The 11,649-nt window shown below is 50.0% G+C and overlaps 2 non-coding genes across 2 annotated transcripts; both read right to left on the minus strand.

The window, feature by feature from the left end:
• Positions 1-2,603: 2,603 nt before the first annotated feature.
• Positions 2,604-2,710, minus strand: LOC147705762 (U6 spliceosomal RNA). The gene has a single exon (XR_015298490.1). It is a non-coding gene; the product is annotated as a U6 spliceosomal RNA (small nuclear RNA).
• Positions 2,711-5,485: 2,775 nt separating this feature from the next.
• On the minus strand, positions 5,486-5,580 carry TRNAI-UAU (transfer RNA isoleucine (anticodon UAU)). Its single transcript has 2 exons — positions 5,543-5,580; positions 5,486-5,521 (listed from the first exon to the last, which is right to left on the minus strand). It is a non-coding gene; the product is annotated as a tRNA-Ile (tRNA).
• Positions 5,581-11,649: the final 6,069 nt, after the last annotated feature.

Here is an 11,649-nt window from a genome sequence, read left to right on the forward strand (position 1 = left end):
AGCTCTCCTTGGGAATGCATGACTTTACCTCTTCTCCCTCACTCTCTCTTCCTCTATCTGTCTCTTCCTCTCTCCCCTCCCCCTCTCTCTCTTGCCTGTTGGGTAATCACTTACTCTCTTCCCTTGTGAACTTGTATGATGCTTCCCAGCCATAACCCAAGGCCAGACTGGCGGTACAGGGAATTGGGCATTTCCCCAGGAGGCTGGAAGGGCAGGGGCCAGTTTTGGTAACTAGGGGTCCTTATTGTAGCAGTGCATCAGTTTTAAAAGCATCTGCTGTAGACTTTCTTGTATATCCAGTCGTTTTCAGCCAACAATAAAAGTGTCAAGATAACTCTGGTGATTAATGTACTTGCTGGAGAGAGATCGCAGCAGGTCTAGTGGCAGTTTTGACTAGTCAAAGGTAGCACGTTTACCAAGTAGATCACAGAACAGTATTTTATGTGCATAGCTTAGTGGGTTACTGCTTTTGTTGCAGATACCCTTTTCTTTCAAAAATGGTATATTGGGGTAGAAATAAGTTCTTATTAGTAAAGCTCTAACCACTGTGCTACATTCTGTGTCCTGGATTTGTGCTTCTACATACCATGCTCACCTAAAAATGCCTACCTGTATGGATGGCATGTGAATCCTACTCCTTGTACTCCCCTTTGTCTTATGCAGCATTTCTATACACTGATTTAAACATGTATTATTCATTGTCTCCATGGTGCGTGAAGTAAAGTACTCTGACACCCTACACTCGTATGAGAAGCACTTTAAAACAAATGAAATACGTGTGAGAAAAGGCTATGGAGAGATGAGGCCCTGGTGGAGCGTGATAGCAAGGGAATCATTGAAAGGCTCCAACAAAGACTGTTGAATCCTGGTGCACTCTAAGGTCATCATTTACTATGCTTTAAAAGCGAATACAATTGAATATATAATGAAAAATGTGTTGTAAAATGTGCCATTTTCCCCAAATTTTCTTGTGAGAACACCCCCAAACCTTCCTAGCAGTGGGTTCGCTCGCTGCACTCACTTTGCACTGTACAAGAGCAGGTCTGACAAAATTTGCCATGGCTGCTTTGGGTTCCCAGTCCAGCCCTCCTACCATTACCTACTTCTCCTGGTTCACTGTTTTCTTTTTATCATTTTTGTTTTATTATAAAATTGATTGTGCCAGTGCCAGGTAGCTTCACATTGCTGCCATCCTGAGCTCACACCCCCACTCGTCCATTCTCCTTGCCCATTTTCTTCCACCTACACTTTAAAAAAAATGAATTCTGCAAGAGTTTGGCAACCGCACACTGCTACTGGGCAACTCACTTTATTTTGTTTTGCAGATTGTGTGCATACTCTTTTTTCATATTTACTGTTCTAAAATGGCAGTCGTGGATCTCAGAATGCTTAAATTAAAAAAAGAATTTCAAAATGGCCATCAGAGTATCAGCGCTCATGCCCCGGTTACTTACCGGTAATCTTCATTACTCCGAGTATAGTCTTCCTCGCCACATGATTTACATAGTGAGCTTTAGCTCCACAACAGAACCCTCCAAAGCAAAAAGAAACCACCTCCCACCCCCTCCCAACATGGCCGACCAGTCCCACCTGACCTCTATAAGAGGCGGACCGGCCCAACCAACAGCCTGACCTACCAAGCAAACAATGAAGCCGATAGCCAGACAGGGAGGGGGGGAGGGAACTCACGTGGCGAGGAAGACTATACTCGGAGTAATGAAGATTACCGGTAAGTAACCGGGGCATTACCTCCTCGTTAGTCTTCCTCGCCACATGATTTACATAGTGAGCAAATACCCAAGCCAACAAGGCTTCATTGACCACCATAAAAACAACACCACACGGTGATGCAGAGACACCAACCCAAGGTTGAAGTAGAATAAACGACAAGAAAACAGGGATCACAGGAAACCTGAAATCAAGACATAAAGGCAAAGTAGGCCAGCCAGGAGCCGCAGCACCTGCACTCCGAACGGCCCCAGCGAAGTCCCCCGGGACCGAAAGAGTCCCACGAACAAGGCGGGGGACGACACCGCCGACGCCCGACAAATCTCCACAGAGGAGACACCCTGAAGGGGGCCCAGGGCACCGAGCCACTCCCTGTGGACCGACCCTGGACCCCCGCCGGATCCACCGAACCCAGCGAAGCGTAGGCAAGGATGACAGCCTGTGGAAGCCAGCGAACCAAGGTGGAAAGAGGGCTAGTGGCCCGAACGAACCGGGCCAAAAGACACAACACAGGCCATCCCACCGGGAAAGGAAAGACGTGCGGCCAAGAGAAGCCAAAACAGCACGCCGAACAACCAGCACGGACAAGGGAGGAACCTCGTCGGCAGGGAAAAGCGGTAAAGACACCACCCGAGTCCGGGACCCCAGGGAAGGAACCCCGGGAAGGACACGGGGGACATGCCGGAGGAACCACGGTCCGGCAACACCCGCAAGAATGGAGGGGAGCGGAGGCACGACCCCCGCATGCCCCTCCGCCCAGCAGACACCACTGCCACCAGGCAAAAAAAAACACCTAAAAGGTGAGGGACCGCAAAGCCCCCGAGGCCAGGGGCACAAAGGGCGGACCCCGAAGAGCTCGTAGAACGAGAGAGCGAACCCTTATGGAACGCTTCACGAATTTGCGCGTCACCCTTGCGCAGGGGCCCAGCAAATCTCCACCGTATCGTACCAATAATAGTATAAGCGCTGCCGAAGCGAGCACCCAAGGGGGAGGCCGGCAGAGCGTCCGTGGGCGATGGCGAAACAACCCCGGAGCTAAACACCGGACTGTGGAAGGTCCGCAAGGCCGCCCACCGGGCCCACAGGGAACCGCAGACTGGAAAACCAAGACCCGCCAGGGGACCACGGAGGCGGGGACAGCACCAAGCCGACCGCGCCAACGCGAGAAGGGCACCCAGTGCCGGGCACAGGATCAGGCCTGCAGAAGGAGGCGGGCCAGCCGACAAGAGCCGGCTCAACACCGACGCCGAGAGCGGGGGACCCAACCACGGTACGGGAAGATCCGGGATCGGCCAGGAGGCTCGAACCGCCAGCTCGCCAAATGAGAGGGTACCCGGGGCGGTGGACCCCGCCGGGAACCAAATACCAGAACGCACCACGACAAGCGCGTCAACCACACGCGGGTGCCCGGTAAAAACCTCCACCTAGGGATACCCCCCCCAGCCTAGGCAGGAATCGAACCCAGACCTGTGAGGGCCGTCTGCACCAAAGGTACAAGACACACCTATGAGCTAAAGCTCAATAGTATCCAGCCGAGGACCCGCGATAACAGAGGGCACGGGGGAAACGCGCACATCAGACTGATTGGCCACGCAAAAGACCGGGCACCACAAGGACCCGGGCGGAGAAACCAGAATCCGGGCAGGAGGGCCGAGACCCCCTCCGAGAACAGAGTCACCGGAGGCAGACCGAGACGAGGCCCCAGGCGCTGTAACACCACCGGGGTCCGGGTGAGACCAGGCAACGAAGGAAGATCCGACTCAGTCGATCCGCCTCCACCTAGTCGGACCCCGTGGAAAAGACAGCCCGAAGGGCCAGGACCGGCTACTCCGCCCAAGAAAACAATCCCCGAGTAAGGTCACGAAAGGAGCGAACCCAGCCCCCTCCACCGAAGGCCGACACAGCTCCACACCACCAGGTCGACCGACCCGACCACGACCTGGGGACACCGAATCACAGGTGCAAATGACGGCAGGTCACCACCTAGACAGGAGGACCGCCAGCAACTCCCGTGCAGCGCGACTGCAGAAGAACCCAATGACCCCCAAACGACCCGGCGCCAAAAGGGCGCCCCCCCCTGAACGAACCAGAGGGGAGGACGGGGTCCAGGCACACGACCCCCGAAGGAGGACAAGCCCGAGACGGGAACCGAAGGAAAACAATTATCAGTACCGCGGGCCATTGAGCCCAAGACCTGCCAAGGCGGGGAATCGAACCCCGGCCCCGGGCTAGACCTCTGTATCAGGGTCTGCCGCACACCACCGCCCGTAAAGCAAGGAGCCGACGGAGGGGAGATACCGCAGAACAAGACGAGGCCAAGGCGTAACACACGTCCAGACGGGGAACACCCATACCCCCGCCCGGCGAAGAAGATCCACCAGGCGGGCCAGGTGCCCAGTACCCCTAGCCAGCAACATCCCGTAACCCCAGGCAGTCTCCCCACCAGGAACTAACCGGGCCCGACCCTGCAAAAATACTGAAAGCAGACGTGATCAGGTGCAGGCAGGGTGGAATTGTCCTAGCCCCCACGGGCCCGAAGGCAAACCTAACGGAAGCACCCGCAACCGAGAGTGGGCACCCCCACTCGCAGGCCGGCCATACAGCCTGGACTCAGAAAGCCCTTCAGTGTAGACCAAGGAAGGAGCAGGGACCCCAACCTGTCGACAAGGAGGGACTACGCGGAAATTCCGCAAGACCAGCAAGGCCAGCAAGCCCGAAGAGCCCAAGAACCGTGACCACCACGGCCCAAGATGGGACGAACTGGAGGCAACAGCCCCCCCCCCCCCCCCTCCCAGGGAACCCCCTGGAGCGAGACGGCTGAAGCCAGGGCCTTGGGACGAAAAACACGGGAGCGGCCGCACCAGTACCAGACCGGGAATAGCCGAAACAGGGGCCCGGAGGCCACTTAAATGCACCCCGTGGAGACCGACCGCCTGTATCCAGGAGGAATGGTCGAAGGACCCCACCCCCGCAAGGGCGGGACGCCCACACACACAGGCGGACGAGGAGCCCGAAGGCAGGCCGTTCCCAGGGGCCAACTAAAAGGACAGGCCGACCAGGGCGCAGGAAGACCAGGCGGCCGAGCCAGCCACGCGGCCACCCGCCCGTGTAAAAAAACAAGGAACGGACCACGCATTTGCGTGACCCCCCAGTGCCAACAACTCCCCAGCGGAAAGTGAGACCAGAATAGCGCACCACACCCCCGCAAGGGTCTCAAGGCGTACGTACGAATGCCTCCGTGGTACCATTAAACAAACCAGGTCCGTGGGATTATGAGCCCAAGACCTTCCGAGGCGGGGATGCTCTAACCATTGGGCCCCAATTCGCCACTAGGGCCATACACCCCCCCTGGGGTGTGAAGGGACAGCGCGGAAACCCCAGGAGACCCCGCAGACGGTGACAGAAGAGGCCAGAAGGCATCGTAGCACAGAAGAGCACACCGCACACGCGTCCGGCGCCCTAGAAACTCGCCAACCCGAGGGGTCAGGGAGAGTCCACACCGTCTGGATCCAAGACCCGCCGAGGCGGGGAAGGGCACCCAGGATTCGGGCCAGATCGCCGGTGATGAAAAAAAAACCCTGTCCAACAGACTGCAGTAAGAGTCTGCTCGGGGTGAGGACAAGAGAAGCATCTCTTCACTCAGGTCAAATTTAAATGACATATACATAAAAGAAGCAAAGAATCTCTCGCAAGAGCCGACTTTACTCTGAGTCTAATCGATGATTCTTAGCGAAATGGTTTATGAAACCCAATCAGCTGCTCCAGGTGAGGCATTAACTCACAACCTCGGCATGGCTAAGTGCAAGTACTGCTGTATAAGTACCGCGCGCTAACCGATTGCGCCACTGGAGCTCACTGGACGGTGAGATTCCACGTACGGAAATTTAAAATCACTGTTTAAAAATTTCCCACCTTGGGATACTACTACAGCACTGGCAGGATTTGAACCCTGGCCTGTGAGGGCTGTCCCCACCAAAGGTACAAGCCTTACCATTGAGCCATAGCTCCTTGATTGGATCGAACACAGGACCCTCAGACTCCGCGCCTGACGCGATGTCCGCAGCCCTAAGAAGGCAGTACGAATCGTTGCGCCCGCGGGGGAGCCCTGGCGTGCACGGCAGACCAAGGCCATCACAGGCACCAATGGAAACCCCAACCCCGCCCACAAGAGACGGGAGCCAGCCGGAGCCAACCCCAGCGCGGCAAGCAGCCGCGGGCCGTTGGGGAAGAAAAAAACAAACAACTCACGGACGCCGGCGCCTCGAGTACCGAGACCCAGGCCGGTCTGATGGGAGCACCCCGAGGACCCGCGGACAATCGAGGGAGGACCTCCCGCCGAGTAAGTGCCGACCACCAACCCACGGCCAGGTTCAATAATGCCGTCAGGCCACGCAGTGGTCCACAGATCTGCTGTGCCATTTTACACTGCATGAGTGCACACATGCAGCAAAAAAAAACACGTTACCTGCACACCAGATCGTCGTGCAGAAGCGCTCGCAGCCCTGAAAACAAGAAAAACGCTGTTCCAGGCAATGGCACCCTGTGAAGCACGAGCACCCGTTCACAAGCTGAGGTGCATGAAATCATGTCAGGCAGACATAACCTGAAAGCTGTTATGCATGTGAAATGTGAGCCCACGCAGTGCTAAAACACACAGCCCTGGCATTCCCAGGAAAACACGACACCCATCGGGCAGCCCAGAACTTCATCACAGAGTCATGCAAGCACACATAGGTGCATAAATGCAAAACGGAGCGCTGGACCCCAAAAGCCCACACAGTGGCCCAGGCCCTTCGGTAACGACCTGGGGATACACGGGGATGCCCAAACACCCCCTATCCCCTGCCGCCCCCCCCCCCCTGTAAACCACTGGCACGCTATAGCAGCACCTAACCGGCCCCACAGGACCGGGGGAAGGAAGAGGGGGGGGATTTCTAGGCATAAGGCACCAGAGACCGCTAGAGCAGGTCCACCACCTTAAAACCCCAGGGCCAGCTCACGCCGGCCCATCTTACCTGAACAGCGCCTCTGGAGAGAATCGCGCAGAACAAAAAAAACAGGCTGTTGGTTTGGCCGGTCCGCCTCTTATAGAGGTCAGGTGGGACTGGTCGGCCATGTTGGGAGGGGGTGGGAGGTGGTTTCTTTTTGCTTTGGAGGGTTCTGTTGTGGAGCTAAAGCTCACTGTGTAAATCATGTGGCGAGGAAGACTAACGAGGAGGTAATGCACACGCATCAGCATATTCCAAGATGGCTGCCACCAATTTGGTTACATGCATCTTGACGCACCAGCGCATTTTGGATCTTTTTGCATTACCAATGCTAACAGTCATGGTTAAAGTCAATAGCTTAGCAATTTCCATATAAAGGTGGAACTTATTGTCACTTTGCCAATGCTTGATTCTTTGAAATGAATCAGTTACACTACCTGTGTTTGAGGGCTCATAATGGTTAAATTTGCTTATTTAAAAAAAGTTTTAAAACATTTAAGGGGTTATGTAAAGGCACCAGAAACATTTCAGACTGTGCATGCCAACTAGAACATGATAGTGCTGAACACTGACATTGTCATAGAGGTGGAAACAAAGACTTAAAAGGAAATATTAGAATACCTAATTTTGCGTCACTCCTCTCGCAGATTCACAGTTCAAAGGCTCTAAGTGTCACACTTTGGTAATGTAGCATTTACCATGTTACCACTGTACGTATCAAGGCCATTTATTTATTCAGTCTCTGATATATGGAGAGCTCGGCATTCCCAGGTGGGATTAGTACATGCACTTTACAGTTTTCACGTCTGCTCGGGTACATTATCTCACTGAGCTTTCTTTTCATTTGCTTTCACTCCATCATATGTTCCAAAGAGAGAGACTGAGAGATGCTGTGATCTTGGCTTGCTTCCAGGAGTTCTTGGAAAGATCCATAAAGCTCGATGTAAAGAAGGCAGACTTTAGACCCTGGAGTGGCCGAGTAAATCAGGTTATTTATTGAAGCAACGTCTGTCTAGCTATTTATTAGTCTGCTTTCACAATCTGTTAAAGTCTTTGCACAGAAGCAGCTGCTAGAAATTGGTGCAATAGAGGGGCGGTTCGTCAGTGCTTAGTTTGTGTCTGGGGTACAGGTTGAGGGCTCAAGCATCTATATTGGGGTACTGACACTCATTTGTCATCATCAGACTTTGTCCCCAAGCGAGAGAGAAGGGCAGAATAGGGAGAAAGAAGGAAGAAGGGAAAGTTAGGAAAACATTGACCAATGGAGAAATGAGAAAAAAAAGGAACCTACAAGAGTGAGAATGAGACAGTAAATGTAGGGTTGTGTAAGAAAGAGGCAAGTGTGGTCATCAAGACCGGCAGCTTTGATATTCAACAACCCCAGCATTTGGCAGTGCCTTTGACGGACTCCCATAAACTTCTCTTTTTATCTTTTACTTTTCCTGAATTGTAGGAAAGTAGACATGGTTCTGATGTTGGTCAAGATGTTGTTCCAAATCCTAGGCTGGTACACTGAGAAGGCTTGCCTTCTCATATTTTCTTTCCCACTGTCTAGTTTGGCAATCTCTTGGCTCCTTGTGCTGCACTGCCGCGTGAGATGGTTAGTTTCCCTGCCACGTATGCTGGTGTGTTATTTCGCAGGGTCTTGTACTTTGTAGTTAGGCAGCTGTTGTTTTGGGTGGTGCTGGCCATGAGGGTGGAGTTATTCAAGGTCTTTCAGTGTTGTGGTGATGTGGTTGAATTTCTTCAGGCTTTGATGAGATGAATAACAGCACATAGGATGCCAAATTAAACTTGAGTTGGGCGTTGAGTATGCCATTGTCTCTGACTCGGTGTTAGAGCACCAACGTTTGCACTGTTGATCTAAAGTCAGTTGAAGGTAGGAAGGCATTCACTTTCTTCAGAAGAGAGATTTGTTAGGATGCTGCATTGGTTTTCTTATGAAAGTGTCCCTTGAAGTAGTGGTCTGTCATGGTGGAATTTCAGAGATTTCACATATGCTGCCAGGTTGACGGTGAACTGACGAGGTTTATGTCAGATTGATAGGAAGGTTACCACCTCACTCCAGGTCATCATGGACACTGCCCCAGTATCTAACTTTTCAAGTACAAATCATTGCTTTCAGGTGTTTTAGTCTAATTAGTTCAATACAAACAAAAACCAAAAAAGTGTCCAACACACAGAATGCATTAAGCCATCACATAAAATTTAAAGACTGGAATCATTGGCTGTAGTGATCTGGAGGGAAGTTGTCACCCTATAGCTAGGCTTGAATCAAAGGTTGTTTGGCACTATTGTAGATCCGGATGAATTCCGTCATTGTTGGGTGGACTTTTAGGTACAATACTTCACACCGAGTTCTGAATTACCTTAAGGCTCATTTTAAGTCACCTAGTGTCGTTCAATGGGGCAATGTATGGAAGAGTTGTGTGTTGTCAATCAGTCTCAAGTGTAAGTAACACAATAGGGAAAAAAATCTACTAAAAGTAGAATCCCAATAATGAGCACCTTAGGCACATTTGCAACAGTTCACATTCTGGCAATTGAATACCTAGTTTTAAGGGACAAACGTACATTTCAGAAATTCTGCTTTAATTTCAGTGATTGTTATCATGTGTGAATTGTCTGTGTGGTTTAAGTTTAATAATTTATGTATAGTAATTTAGTACGGCTGCTGTATGTAATGGTATTTGGTGCTTTATTAAGCTAATCAACATAATGTCAAACTATATTTGTCTAAGTCATTAAGGCCCAAAGGTCGCTTTGTTATAGTTCTGGAAACTGTCAATGGGAATAACATGAACATATAGTGGGAGTGATTGAAGACATATGTCTTAACATGGAAGACAGTTGATGTGTGAGAATAAAAGAGGTAGGCATGAGTCAAAAATCAATGCTGAAATTAAAGTCCAAGTGTGACGTGGAAGACATGGGGAATATATGTCATAGTGGAGATCAGCATGTAAGAGGTAGGACAGAATGAAGGAAAATACGACAATTGCATTTTTGAAAGGTTTTTTATTCATCTGTTATTATTCAACATGCACAGTACAAGCACAAAAAACAAAAATAATGTCACACTCTCTTCCATGTAGGAGATGGTATTAGAGGGATTTGTAGTTGAAGATGAAGATGGCCTGTGAGCACCCCATGGAGTAGGGTTCAATCAATCAATCAGGGTAGGTAATGCGCAACTACTCACCCCTGTGAGGGCCTCAAGGTGCTGGGGGCGGGGGGCGGCTCCGTAGTGTTCTGGAGTCATCCGAAGAGTCAGGTCTTGAGGTCCTTCCTGAATTGGGACCATGTGGGAGATTGCCGGAGGTGGATGGGTAGGATTGAGGAAAGGAAAGAAGGACCAGGCCAAGGAACCAAATAGGAGCTATGGTTGAATAAATGGAATACTGGGACAGTGCTTACTGGTAATGCCTGAGAAACAAATGCGAGTAGAAAAGCGACTTTAAGGTCCAAAAGAAGAAGAAGAAGACGAGATTCCTGTTAAGAAATGGTGAACAAGAGATGCAACTTTGGAGATGAAGAGGAGGAGAGAGATAGAACGCAGATACTAGGGAAAGGAGGTACTGAGATTGATTTTAAAGAAGGAAATACAGACACTGACCAGAGAAAGCGAGTAACTGAAAAGTGAGGAACGGATGGTTCGGTAGATAAATGTTAGGACGAAGATAGAGGAAGGAGATTAAAGAGGCACTGCTGGGATTGAACTATTTGAAAAAAGAAACGAGCTCAAGTCAGAAATAGATGAGAGTGAGAAAAGGAGATTTCCAGGGGGAATGGTGAACTAGGTGGCGCAAAAAGATTCTATTTTAAAATGCAAAGTAAATATAGAAATCTCGAGGGCAGTGATGGACAAGTGAATAGAGGGGACCAGAGCAGGACATTTGAGTAAATGGAAGAAGGCTGGATTCCGATAGACGGTGCTATGTCTACATGTGTGTTATGTGTGCACACCAGTGGATGGCTGTATATAAAAGGCCTATGTGTAATTTTCATTACAAGAAAGTAATCCTGTGAAATTAACACCTTTTTCTTTAGGCAAAATGTATCATAATTTCACAAATAGGAAATGTAACATGATTTTCGCACATGGAAGACATGTTCAAGCAAAAGATATCATGCTGAAAGGCGTTATCGTCTTAAACCCGTCTCCTGCAGTATCTCTTCTCTTCGAGGTGTGCCCTAACTTAGAAAAGACACACAATGGGCAAAACCTTTATACACTATTACATAGTTCTAAATGCTCTCCTCAAAATTAGATATGTATAAATTACACGTAAAATGCATAGGCCTTGCATTTACATGTAAGCGTGAATGTCTATGTGTGGGTAGCCACATAAATGTATGTATGTCAGTGTGTGCATGCTTTTGTGTAAGTTTGTTGGTGTATTGGTTTATGTGTGCATCTTATATATGCATATCAGTGTTTATGCCAGTGTGTGGCAAAGTGCCTTGGTGTGTGTGTGCTTCTGAATGGGTGTGTGTGGTGTGAATGAGTGTCTGTGTTAATGTGAGCATATCATTGGATGTGTCAGTGTGTGGATAAATGTTTGTGCATGCATGGTGTATGAGTGTGAGTCTTAATGTGAGTATATCAGGGTTTTGCCAGTGTGTAGATAAATATCTCTGTATGCATGGAATGTGTGAGTGTGCATGTGTGTGTGTGAGAGAGAAAGACAGAGTAAATGAGAGTCTGACAATGTGTAAATAGCAGTGTTTGTACCAATGTGTGGCTAAGTGTCGGGGTGTGCATGTGTGTATAATATTGTTTGTGTCACTTTGTGGATAAATGTCTGTGTATGCATGTATGTATATCATTGTGTGGGCAAATGCCTGTACGTGCATGGTGTATGTGTGTGTTTGGGTATGTGTTTGTCTGTGCGTGTTAACGTGTGTATAATGTGTATGTACAATCGACTGC

This window comes from Lissotriton vulgaris, chromosome 7 (assembly GCF_964263255.1).
Source record: "Lissotriton vulgaris chromosome 7, aLisVul1.2, whole genome shotgun sequence".
Taxonomy (NCBI): Eukaryota; Metazoa; Chordata; class Amphibia; order Caudata; family Salamandridae; genus Lissotriton; species Lissotriton vulgaris.